The sequence below is a fragment of the Balearica regulorum genome, chromosome 2 (assembly GCF_011004875.1).
Source record: "Balearica regulorum gibbericeps isolate bBalReg1 chromosome 2, bBalReg1.pri, whole genome shotgun sequence".
NCBI classification, from domain to species: Eukaryota; Metazoa; Chordata; class Aves; order Gruiformes; family Gruidae; genus Balearica; species Balearica regulorum.
In genome coordinates, this window is record NC_046185.1 from 54,476,351 (window position 1) to 54,489,974 (window position 13,624).

The following is a 13,624-nucleotide window of genomic DNA, read 5'->3' on the forward strand; positions in this document are numbered from 1 at the left end:
TGAACATTTAAAGATTTTATGTAAATATGCTAATGCAGTCAGAAGAAGACAATATTCCTGAGATACAGGCTTTTCTATCTGCTAGGGGTATTTTCATCCACTCCAAATTTCTTGCTCTTGATTTGTACTTCTTGTCATGCTTTTCTCAATTGATAGCCTGTTTTTCTCAGCTGGGTAACCTTTATGTCCCAGACAGGCACCTAATTCTGCTCTGTACTGTCAACTTTACTTTTTCTGGCTTTGTTGTGAGCTCAAACGATGCAACCCCCAAACTTCTAAACTGCACAGAGGTGCCAACTGAAGTTGAAGCATTGCTTTGATAGTACTATAGGTAAAACTGAATGAATTGCAAAAATATTAAGCAGACACCTTGATTAAACTCCTCTAAATGAATGTTCATGAATTATTCACTTAAGTAAAAGCTGAATGATTCATTTGAACAATATCCCAAATTGATTTGAATAAACTATTTTATGATATTTTTCAAACTACCTCTGGCTATAAGTATTCTGAAGCCATCTGGATGAATTCCTAGATGCCCTTCTAGATTATCCTAAATGTTTCTTTGTGAAAACTTTTGTTGTGTTTATTTGTCCTATATTTAGGCCAATACAATTACTAAAAGGTAATACTACATTATCTTTCTGATAATTGTGGGGTCTTACAGATGTATATGAAGCTGGAGACCAAACCCATCATCTTGCTATAACAAATGCAGTTTGTCCTAAAGTACTGGCACAAATTAATACTAATTGTGTAGGGAATGCAATGAGCAACACTATGGGATCCCTTTGTTTGAGGAAGTTTTAATTTAATAAAAGAATATTACCATTTTCCTTTCTGATATTTTGCAAAATGCATGTTTATGGCAAACTGTCACTTGTATTAAGACCAGGAACCTAGAATCTACAGTGACGGTTCCTTGGAAATGCTTAAAATAGATAAGATGGATTGACTGATTGCATATTCCTTTGAATTATTGTGAAAGCACCAGAACTATCTAAATTATGCCATGAAAAAAGTGGAGTTAGAAGTTATATAACTTCAAGTTGCTATAAATGGCTTCTTGTTGAAAGCTATATAAAACATTTTCAAATCTGTCATGTTCCACCTCTCTGCTTTAAAAAAAAAAAAAAAAAAAAAATTCTAAGTGAAAATGTCCAAGGAAAATATGAATCAGGCTTATGTTGTTAAGTTGGAGCAAAAGCTATGCCCCGTGAAGACTGGATACTCTTTTGCAGTTAAGTATAAGAACTTGGGCCATTTCTTTGTCCAGAATGTATTTATTACAATAAGAAATGTTTTATTATGTTAGTTAAACCAATGTAGCTAGTTCAACAACAAAACCAGCTCAGACATACATCCTTTCTCACAGACACACTGTCTTCATTGTTACTTTAATCCAAGTTCATTTCTCGAATACAGATTATGTTTACCTTCTTTCTGCTGCCGATATTCCCCATGCCCTCAGAACAAGCTATCTGAGAAAGCAGCCAGGAAAACACATTTTCTACTTCTCCTCCCACAGCAGCATGCAAGATGACTGCACAGTGTCCCAGAGAATATACTCTACAGCATCTGATTTGACTTCCCATCTTTGCAAGAAAACAGTCTCAAATCTTGGACTAGTTTCACCTACCACAAAGCAGGAGTGCAGCATAAACAGTTGGAGAGCACGAAGGAGCCAGAAACTGCTTTATTTGTAGTGATGGGAACAGAAGAAATCAGCACAGTAGATGGCAGAAGATAGTACAGAGGTTAAAGCTGTGGGACAATACCTGAGGACTACTCTTGCTAGTCCTGATATTAACTGCTGCAGCTAATAGGAACTGTAAAACCAGTGACAGTGAGATGAATGTCAGGTCCTTCTTTTCTATCCTGAAATACGTATTTAAATTTAGAAAGGAACCCCTTTTCCCTCTTTTGGCTATTTTATGTATATAGACGCACATTTTTACAACAGCTATTCTGATTTTTTTACAGGGAGTGAAATTATAAAAGCCTTTAAAAGCATTTTAACAGTTTCACTGGGACCAGAGAGTGAAACTACTACCAAATGAGGCTTTGAAAAAGACCAGCCAGAGAAAGCACTCATCATCTTCAGGACAGAATATCCCTCTGTGAAAAAGACTTCTTGCTTACTAACACAGGTGCCTTCCTCATTAAAACACATGGGCTGGCAAAGCAAAGTAACAAAGGGGTTGTGGCAGAATTGCATTTGATATGTTAAAAGTGTGCATCACCCAGCACTGAGTACCACTCTATGATTATATCCTATTTTGTACTCTGAAAAACAACAGCCTCCTACAGCAACAAAGACAATTATAAGACAGCTACCGTTTATCCAAGAAAAACTCTTTGCTACTTAGAAAAATACTAGAAAGGAAAAACAACCCCTTGCTAGTGAAATTAGCTGAAATTAGCTCCTTTGATGATGTGTTCTTTAAATTGGGAAAGAAGAAGGGATTTTTTTTGTTCAGCATGATCTATTTTTAGACTGGCAAAGAGACTATGGTAAACAGAACTGAAGCTCTGTGGGCACCTTCTGAGGTTAAATTACCTTTCATGCCATTTGCACAGAAGACTGTTCTCAAGCAGCTTGAGCAGATGGTCGGGACACCATTGTCCGTTTACTTGTATCCACAAAGATAAACGATGGCTCTTTGAAATCCTGAACAATATGACCGTTGTGTTGCTTTAGGCTGCCAAGGGAAAAAAAACCAAAAACCAAATAAGTATAACATTAGCTAAAGAGGAGAAAAGAGTTTTGATTGATGAAATTTCATTTTAAACAGTTAAATCCCCTCTTTAAGAAATATATTTATCTGTAATCTGGAATTATTTTGCTAAAAGGAACTGATATATTCCAGTATACTTCGCAAAGTAGGAGACGCAGGTGAAAACGAATCATACACAGTAACTCTAACTGAAGTAAGAATCTGCCATCTCTGCACAACTGCCTCTACTACATACAGCATTTGCTGGAGCATACTGCCAAATAACAACCAGTTCTGCTTACTGGGCCACAGAGATAGCGGAGATTTCCAGGACCGAGCCAGAGCAGACAACTGCCAGGGCACAGCAACCTACCCACTCAGCCAAGAACTGGTAGAGAAGGTCATGAAAGTGGGAGAACATGCTGGATGTGGTTTTTAGTTGTTGTTTTAAGAACTTCCCAAACTTCTTTAAGAGCAGCGCTGGTAAAACATCCCCAATGTGAGCATTTTGCCAACAAGCAACTTGCTAAAAAGGCACTTTTATTGAAACAAATTACTAATAACAAAGAATGAATTTAAATGATTGGAGGCAACATGCACAGCTATGAAGAAAACCCTGAGCTTTCAGGAACAATCTTTGGGATTTAAGAGTAAAGTGAGCAGATATTAGTCTTTGGACTTGCAACTAATAATTGCATAACCTGTCACTCTTAAAAGCTCCTGAAAGAAAAGGAAGGCAAGGTTGCTGAATATGGAAAGAATCACATGGAATCATGGGGCCCAGACACTGAGTTCAATACACACAGCAAAATAAGACAGAATTGGGTTTAGAAAATATCAGTGAAATTAGATAACTATGACTCACCAGCCACTCAACTTCCTAAAGCCAGCAGGTACTGCAAAGCATTTAATTAACTAAAATTGTATATAAAGATGGATAGTTGTTTCTGCAATAAGTGCTTGTTTAAATAATGACACAACAAATAAAATTCATATCCTCTATCTGATAGCACACACTTCACAGCGATGGCAGGTAAAGAGTGGATACATTTCTCCCTCTCTCATTTTAATGATCAATTGACCTTTTTTTTTTTTTTAATCTCTTTTTGCTACGCTGTTGGCATATTCAACATGCCTTAGAACAAATGTACAATTTAGACAAGATTCTTGTCAGATTTTTAGAAACTGTTAACACCCATTGGAGTAATGAAACAAAGAAAAAGATAGGTTGAGATAAACATCAAGCAGTGGCATCCAGCAACTCAAATATGCTTTGATAATGGAGGAGTTATTATAGCTCATATAAGAGGAAATGTAAATATGAATGGGAACTTAATAAAAATTAATGTTAGAAAATCAGGAAAACAGAAACATTTATGTTCATATGGGAATACAAGAGAAAGCCCAGATGGGAAGAATTTTCCTAATTCTCCTCTCTGCCTCAGGAAAGGGAGAACACAAAAGTATGTTTGTTCTAAATATCAATGTCTCATGCTAGCTTTCACGCTAATGTCATTTCCATTAAAAAAAAAAAATAAATCAAGGCCTTTCCCCAAGGGAGCACTCTCTCTGCTTTACTTCCTCCACTTTTTTCACAATGTGAAATAGAGGGCCACTGTCCCTCAGCTGTTTGTCTCCACTTAACATCCTCAGCTACATTTGCCTACTTGCGAATACAATATAATGAAAGTCATGAATACACCCATGAACTTGTTTAATGTGAGCCCACTGTCTGAGAGAATAAAATGTTGGACAATACGATCATCTATCTCTCAGCAAACCAACATTAAGTCTTCCACTATCCGTGGATTTCACTTAGAAGCATCTCTGTTATTACAAACCGGACACTATCTTCTTCCACACAAACTGATACATTGTAAAAAATGCACAATATACTTATATTAAAAAAAAGGATAAAGAGGTCTGTGGTGAACATGATAAAAATGTCCCTGACCTCAAAAATAAAACATTTTCACTGAAAACACCAGCGTATATATTATGGTTGTCCCGTAAAAACAAAGAGACATTGAATAGTAAATACTAAGACAGCTGCATTGTGATCAGATATCCTGTTTCAACGATACCAGCTATAAAGAATCCGACATTTTATGTGAAATATGGCAAAGCAGCATTATTTACAAATGTGATATTTGAAATGTGTTCCAAATAACTTCCATACTGAATGAAATGGAGCATCCATAAATGTTTTAGCTCGCTGCTTACCTCTCTCCAGACATGAAATTGCCCAAAAGCATATAAAAAAAATGAATTTGAAACTGCTGTGAATAAAACTTCAGCAAATCAAATGAAATTTCACTTTGTTTTGTTGCTCTTACCAGGAGCTAAGAGGCGGTATGAAGGTTAGACTGGTAAAAGCAATATACACACACAGCAGCAAGCTCACTTATGTATAGATGGACAAACTAATTTCCAGGGAAGTGAGGATGAAAACCCAGGTGCAGAAATGTTGGTAGTTAAAACAACCACTTATTCTTCCTTGGTAAAGCAGCAACCAATGAAATTTCCCTCCACATAAATTATTTTCTACATCCTCTTGTAAGCTGGGCCACAATTAGCATGCAATAACGAGTTGTCAGCCGAGGACTGAACTTTTTAAAGCTGCTGCAAAAACAGAGACAGATTTAGGCTGTCTTTCCCTTTGTACTATTGGGCATTAATACATCTTCTGATGACCAAAGACAGTTTCCTTTCTGCAGGTTTAGAAGTATAAAAGGCCCCAGTGGGAAGGTCAGGTAGGTGTTCCCATCTCTCCATTATGCAGTTAAATTGATCATTACTTATGGAGAGGGAATATGCTGCACGCTCTCAGGAATAAGACTCACTAAAAACAAGGAGATGAAGAACAACTTTAGTTTTAACAGTGCGGTTGTACAGCAGCTGATTTCTCAGTACTTAACTCCTGTCAGACTGCACTTCGTTCGTGACCCCACATAAATGTGGCAGAAGAATACAGTGAGATTACTGAAATCTCATGTATCTCCCAAGGACTTGAAGATACAGCACGCATTATTCCATAATCACAGAAGCGAGGTAATACAAAATGGAAAACCTGTCCTTAGTCTCAGTAATATGACTGACTGTCCTGGAACCCATTTTAAAGAGATGGCTATTCTGAATGAGGTGCGTCAGAGGTAAGATTTTAGTAGAAAAATGCCAATCAGGAAATCAGGTAAGTGACAATTTGGTGCTGAAATAAGTAAAACTTGCCTTTTAAATCTTGCAGAAAATGGTTTGAGAAGTTCGCAGTTAAGACATATCTACAGACTCAACCTCCTTTTAACAAATATGTGCACTGGGAAGAAAAGACTACTTGAAACTGTGTATTCCAGAACTGTAGTTATTATTTCCTAAGTCTTTGTTTCACTAAATGTGAAATGACTACCAAGATGTCATCTCCACTAGAACACCAGAAAGAATAGATATCCATATGAATAATCTCATAAGTCAATAGGAGAAAGGATGAGCTCCAGGATAACATGAACTGATCACAGACTATTCCATTAAGACCAAGCAGAAACCTCTCCCCGAGCACCAATGCCGTGCCTGTAAACAACATATTGGCTCGTGACTTGCTGAAACTAGTAGACCAAGAATTTATAGACTGTTTGACATGATTTTACAGCGGTAAATGAAATCGAAGCTTTCAAGTATAATCTACATTACTAAGGATGGAAATAGTTGTGTCTTTAAATAAGTATTAATACCATGACACATTTGGAGCAATTTTTCCATTAAAGGTGCACATCTTTCAGATACTTGGCAGAAATCATGCCCATTTATGCAAGGTTAGAATTTCATTACCCAAGTCCCAACATCTAAAGAAACAGAAAGAGGAAACTAATGTAATATCCGACCCTATACAAATTCTGATGAAGTCCTTACAGACTCCAGTGAATGAAATTTTGTGATGTTGTGTAAGAAAATATAAAACGCATGATTACGTATTATTTCCTCCTTTGTGCAGACACATACACTTATGCAGAATGGGTGCTAAAAGTGCAACCAAATCAAAATGACTACATTTCACAACACTTTTTACAGGTATGAAGAAACACCAAAGATATTAGTAAATGGTGAAACCCAGTGCCTTTCAAGAACTACCAGAAATGTAGGTTGGTGTGATCTGCAATGTCATAAACTGTGATAAATAGTAATGAGTTTCAGGGTGTCTTTTCTGAATGTACACCTCTGAAATCTTTAACGGCACTTCCAAGACATCTAAGCTTCCAATAATATGTTTCAGAATTTCTGTTATTTCTGCTTGCCCCTATTCTATTGTAACTTTTATCAGAATAAAGACCTGTGTTCAGCACACACACAGTCATCCCTTCCATTCTGGAAAGTGAAGATGTCATTAAACTTACAGACCCACTGATGACAGGGCTCCACTGAACACAAACCTTACCTGGCTCAGTTAATGTTCTGGGCATCTGAAAATCTCCACAGAGATAAATGACGACTACCTGGACTCCCAACAACTTCAGCGGAGGCACTGTTAACCTGGAGGTAACTAAAGCCTTAGCACTTACACATTATTCATCGACAGCCAGGAGGCAGTATCAAAATACATATTTTGGGGGGGAAAGGCGAAACAACTCCTCCATGGAACATTTCCAGAGCAACTGACAATACCTACCTATTTCACCATGAAAGTGGCCAAAACCTGGAGCGAGATACTCAGATCATGGAACCTCCACTTTGGAGATATTCAAATCTCAATGGGACAAGGCCTTGAGCTACCTGATCTAGCTTTGAAGTTGTCCTTGAGGTCCAGAAGCCCCTTTTGACCTAAGCGATCATTTGAATCTATGCAAAACTCCTTTGCCCTCAGCTGAACTACAGCAATATCCAGAAGACAAGGTAGGAATTTGATTTGCTCTACTTCAGGCACTTTCCAAAGAGAAGTGAAGCTGAGCCAGGGAGTTCCAAATTATCTGAATTGCTTTGCAAAGGCCATAGGAGAATAGCACCTCAGCTTTATGTTTCATAAAGACAATAGCTGCTCCAGTGCTATAAAATCCTTAATTCCCAGCTCATGCTTCAGTAGTGATTCCAAAGGAGGATTGTTAGCAGCCAAATATCACCAGTATAGTTACCTGTCACATCTGGGTTTTCCTTTCAGGTCTCCCATCTCACTAATGATGAGGTTGACTTGGCTTCGCATACAACATTTAGCAAAGAAACAGCCTGTGGTGATACTGAAGTGGAAAACAGAGCAAATTAAACTGGTTGTCTTCCTATTTTACAACCAACTGCAATTACCATACTGGGGAGATGCCATCCAGAGAAAACACTGAACTACACAAACAGGAACCATTTCATTAGCATCCACAGAGTGAACCTTTCCCCAGGTGTAATTTAAGGAGCCCTTAAAATATGCAACTCTATCTACTACTTTGAGTTTTCAATCGCTTCCTACTGTAATTCTAGTTTCCCTCTACATGAAATCCTGCAGTTAAATCTACTTTCAGGATGACTGCCCTGATTAATAACTCTGTAATGTCTGTACTCTCTGTTGGATAAAGCATTTATTTGTTCGAAAGTAATCCTTTTCCTCCAAACGCTGGCAATTTCAGCGCCGAGGGAATGAATCACCACCGCTTGGTGCTGCCATTCACACTGCTGGGATGTGTAGTCATGTGAAGTCATTCTGAGCCATAATTTCTTATCCTCCTCAGTCAGCTGTGGATTATGACAGTGGAAGGACTATTTGGATGCAAGTAACTCACAGGAAATCCAACATGTCCATCAAAATATGAGAGCAACTTCACAGATACTGGATGAATTCTGCATATCTCAATTTTTTAATTTTGAATGCTAACTTGAGAAAGAATAATATTTGCTGGAACAACCAAGGGAACAAAAAAGGCAGACAACAGTAATACAGGATGCAGTTTCTGGAAGGAAATGGAAGGGAAAACATGCTTTGTTCTATGTTAAGTTCCACTACAGTGTGCTGGAAAACAAATCTACTTGGCAAAAGTGGTCAGTAGTTTGATTTTCTCTCCACATACTGAAATTAAAAAGAAAGCAAAGATCTCTTGAGTTTTCACACATCAGTGACAGAAATACTCTTTACAGTGGAGAGCAAATGTTCGGTGGCCTGACTTGGGACTCATGTATCACAAAGGATCATTTAGTTCACTGTAGAGATCTGAGCATGAGTCAACGATACCTCCAGTTATTAACCCTACTGATGGGCAATTAACTAGTATGGGTGTCAATGCTTTTTGAAAGGTCGTTTCATCTGGATGTAGAGGAGAATCATTTTAGAAAAAAATTTTCCACAGAGTAGGATAACATTTACCTGCCTGTTTCTCTTAGAAAAAAAAGTACCTTTCAATAAAAGATTTAAATATACTGAACAAGTTTATTAAACACATTTTAGAATGATCTTATGCAACAACATATTAATAAATTTATGTTGATGACTGAGGGGAAGAATTGTATAGAAAAATCCACTAAGGAAGAAAGGCTGAAACATGCATTATATCATCAGCTTAGCGGGGCCCATTTCACCTGAATTTAAATGACTTGAGTAAGATTATGCTGTGAGTCAGCTCAGACCCCAGAATAGAACCAGGGAATCGTGGCTCATTGTCTCTGTCTTTAACCATTAGTTCACACTCCCACACTGAGAAAAATGGATGTTACTATTTTATTAAGCCCCCCAAGATATTTAAATCATACCAATACACTGAACCATATTAGAAAAAAAACCCAAACCAAACCAAAACCTGAGATATAAGCCTGACATCCAGTCTGAAACTTAGTTCACTATGCATAGGGGTAGAAAAGGGGCAATATTTGTGATGGACCTACAAGCTTTACTGTTCAGTCCTCTAGCTTTGATTGCTTTGGGTTCTCTTATAACTAAAATATGTCAATCTGGCTTTCAAAACAAAACAAAACAAAAAAAGAAGATGTCTGAACCACAGAGGAGCTCTTTAGGTAATAAATTAGATATGTATTTGTTACTGTAAAGCTTCATTCTATCATAAATATACATTTTAAAATTTCTGTTGTGATCTTTAAAATCTCATGAGAGTATACTACTGCTTATGAAGTGCTTCAATAGACAAAGCACTGGATAGCTGTCTCCTAACACCAAATCTATCACTTCAGTCTAAGGACAGCAGTGGATGGATGTCCTGAAAAGCGCCATTTATATGGCACTTTACAATTTAGAGAAACTTTCCAATATTATTTAAATAAAGAATGCATGTTCTGATAATATTTAGCTAAAGTTAACCTCTGGTAAGGAAGCGGATCAACTCTTTATCGCTAACAGAACTCTTTCTGTTAATCAAATACAGATTTTTAAAAGAAATACGCATTCTAGACAATTTTCACTCTCTTTCCCTCTTCCTTTCACATATCATGTTTTTCTTTCACTCATTCTTAGATAGTCCTCTTTTTGCCCTGCAAATGTGAAGGATCTGTTTTGGAGTCTGTCAGGATAGTAACAAGTCTGCAAGTGCTGCAATCCCAGTTTAGTACGGACTGTGTCTGCTCTATTCCAAACCCAGTATCAACTGGTTCCAGACCTCTTCCAATACTGCATATTCCCAAATACATTTTTCATCTCAAACTCAAATACTTGAATGCATTTGAAACTATGAATAGCCACTAAGATTGGACAAGCCACTGGATAAGCATAAATATGAGCAATTACTTCACAACCTGTTCCAGGTAAGAAGCAACCCACAGCCTCCCTAAAAGAGACACAGATCAAGAACACCTTTACATCTGCATCAGTTCTTCCTCATCTGTCCACTCAGGTTAACTGGGATGAGCGGGTTGTATTTCCATTCTTCAATGCTGCACAGAGTTCACCCTGGGCTCTCAGTCACTCCTCCTTCCAACAGACAGTGGGGTGCAGCCAATGTGCTTTCCCTCCTGCTGTCTCCAGTTGCTCACAGCAGATAATAGCAGGTAAATAGTCATCGTTCTCTTCCCCACAGTGAGACTCAGGGGCTGATCACTGCTAAGGAAGAGGAATGACTCTCCCCAGTCAGCCAACAGGTAGACTTGTGGAATCATAGAATAATTTAGGCTGGAAAAGATCTTTAAGATCATTGAGTTCAACTGTTAATCTAGCACTGCCAAGTCCACCACTAAACCATGTCCTTAAGCGCCACATCTACGCATCTTTTAAATACCTTCAGTGAGGGTAACTCAACCACTTCCATGGGCAGCCTGTTCCAATGACTGACAGCCCTTTTTGTGAAGACATTTTTACTAATATCAATCTAAACTTCTCCTGGCGCAGCTTGAGGTTGTTTCCTCTCGTTGTTACTTGGGAGAAGAGACCAACACCCACCTGGCTACAACCTCCTTTCAAGGAGCTGTAGAGGGCAATAAGGTCTCCCCTCAGCCTCCTTTTCTCCAGGCTAAACAACCCCAGTTCCCTCAGCTGCTCCTCATAAGACTTGCTCTCTAGACCCATCACCAGCTTTGTTGCCCTTTGGACACGCTCCACACCTCAATGTCTTTCCTGTATGGAGGGGCCCAAAATGGAATGCAGTACTCAAGGTGCGGCCTCACCAGCGCTGAGGACAGGGGGACAATCACTTCCTTAGTCCTGATGGCCACACTATTCCTGATACAAGCCAGGATGCTGTTGGCCTTCTTGGCTACCTGGGCACACTGCTGGCTCATATTCAGCTGGCTGCTGACCAGCACTCTCAGTTCTTTTTCCAACAGGCAGCTTTCCAGCCACTCTTCCCCAAGTCTGTAGTATTGCCTGGGGTTGTTGTGACCCAAGTGCAGGACCTGGCACTGAGCCTTACTGAACCTCATACAGTTGGCCTCAGCCCATTGATCCAGTCTGTCCAGATCCCTCCACAGAGCTTTCCTACCCTCAAGTAGATGAACATTCCTGCCCAACTTGATGTTGACTGCAAATTTACTGAGGGTGCACTCGATTCCCCTCATCCACATGATTGATAAAGAGATTAAACAGAACTGACCCCAGTACTGAGCCCTGGGGAACACCACTTGTGACCAGCCACCAACTGGATTTAACTCCATTCACCACAACTCTTTGGGCCCAGCCACCCAGCCAGTTTTTTTACCCAGTGAAGAGTACACCTGTCCAAGGCATGAGCAGCCAGTTTCTTCAGGAGAATGCTGTGGGAAATGGTGTCAAGGGCTTTACTAAAGTCTAGGTAGACAACATCCACATCCTTTTCCTCATCTACTATGTATGTCACTTTGTCACAGAGGGAAATCAGGTTAGTCAAGCAGGACCTGCCTTTCATAAACCTGTGCTGACTGAGCCTGATTGCCTGGTTGTCCTGTACATGGCACATGATGGGACTCAAGATGTTCTGCTCTATAAGCTTCCCTGGCACCAAGGTCAGACTGACAGGCCTGTAGTTCCCTGGATCCTCCTTCCAGCCCTTCTTGTAGATGGGTGTCACATTTGCTAACCTCCAATCAACTGGGACCTGCTCCGTTAGCAGGATTGCTGATAAATGATGCAAAGTGGCTTGGTGAGCACTTCTGCCAGCTCCCTCAGTAGCCTTGGGTGGATCCCATGTTTTCACACACTCCAGGAATCTCCTAGACTGTTTCCTTTCTGATGTATTGTATTTCCAGCAGACATCTGGTAAGTTGAAGTCCCTCACAATAACAAGGGCTAGCGATTGTGAGACTTCTGCCAGTTGCTTGTAGAACACTTCATCTACTTCTTCATCCTGGTTGGGTGGTCTATAACAGACTCCCACCATGATATCCGCCTTGTTGGCCTCCCCCTGATTCATACCCATAAACACTCAACCCTATTGTCATTATCATTAAGCTCTAGACAGTCAAAATACTCCCTAACATGCAGGGTACCCCACCTCACCTTCCTTGCCTACCCCTCCTGAACAGTTTGTAGCCATCCATTGCAGCACCCTAGTTGTGCAAGTCATCCCACTATGTTTCCACAATGAGTAGGTAGGTGAAATGCTCTTCTATAGCGAGTTTTACAATCTGCAAATGTCGTTCTCAAATGCTTTTTTACAGGGCAGACCACTTCAAAAATTTTAAGCTAATGTCTGAATATCTTTTAAAATGTCACCTGCCGACAGAACTATATAATATATATATATGAATATATGTCTCCTTATCAACATCCAAAGCTCCCTAGTAGACACATCCACATCTTCATACTTTTGACTTCCTTAATACCTTAAGAGAATGAGCTTCTCAATTTACCCGCACAATCTGTAAAATCTTTTTTCCTGTGGTTTATTTTAAACCTGTGGATCACAGGACTGAAAAAATAAAGCTGTTTCAACACATGAAATAAGGGACAAAACAGAAGAGGGAGCTGAGAAGACAACAGGGAGCTGTGATTACACAGAACATGCAGGATTTGCATATTGTGAACTTGCAGATTCAAGGTAAAATTTTTCTGAAAGATGCAAATAGACAAGAATTACAAGTGATTTCAGCAAATTATGGCCATCTGACATAATTAAGATTGATTTATAAGCTATATATCTCTCTTCTGAGTGCAAGAGTCACACATGGTATCAGATACCCTTGCAGAACTTTCCCAAGAACTGCTTGGCAGAAAGAAAGAGTGGTTTAATTGCTTCACATATTGTTTTCTTGGAAGTCATTTTTATTGCAGTGTTGGCAGACACCTAAAAGTGAACTAAAAGATCATTTTGATATACTCTGTGTCAATAGATCTAATAAAATGCTGCTTTTTGAAAGTTGATAAAGGCAAAGTATGTAATGGATGGGTTAAGAAGCAGTGGCACAGAAAAATAAAATAGCTTGCCTAAGGTAAAACATCCAGTCACCAGCAAAGTTGGGAACACATTTGAGATTCTAAGGATTTTCTATGGAATGATATTCTGGAATACGTTTTCTCTGCAAAATAAGAC

The 13,624-nt window shown here is 39.0% G+C and overlaps 1 protein-coding gene across 4 annotated transcripts in view; it reads right to left on the reverse strand.

Moving 5' to 3' along the window:
- DLGAP1 (DLG associated protein 1) overlaps positions 1 to 13,624 on the reverse strand; it is a 419,833-nt gene that overhangs the window by 331,764 nt on the left and 74,445 nt on the right. For 3 of the 4 annotated variants that reach the window (XM_075744335.1, XM_075744334.1, XM_075744332.1), the window contains exon 2: positions 2,561 to 2,702. The exons of the other annotated variant lie outside the window; for it this stretch is intronic. The gene's annotated coding sequence lies outside the window, so the exon portion shown is untranslated. The remainder of the gene's footprint in view (positions 1 to 2,560; positions 2,703 to 13,624) is intronic. 4 annotated transcript variants of the gene reach the window in all.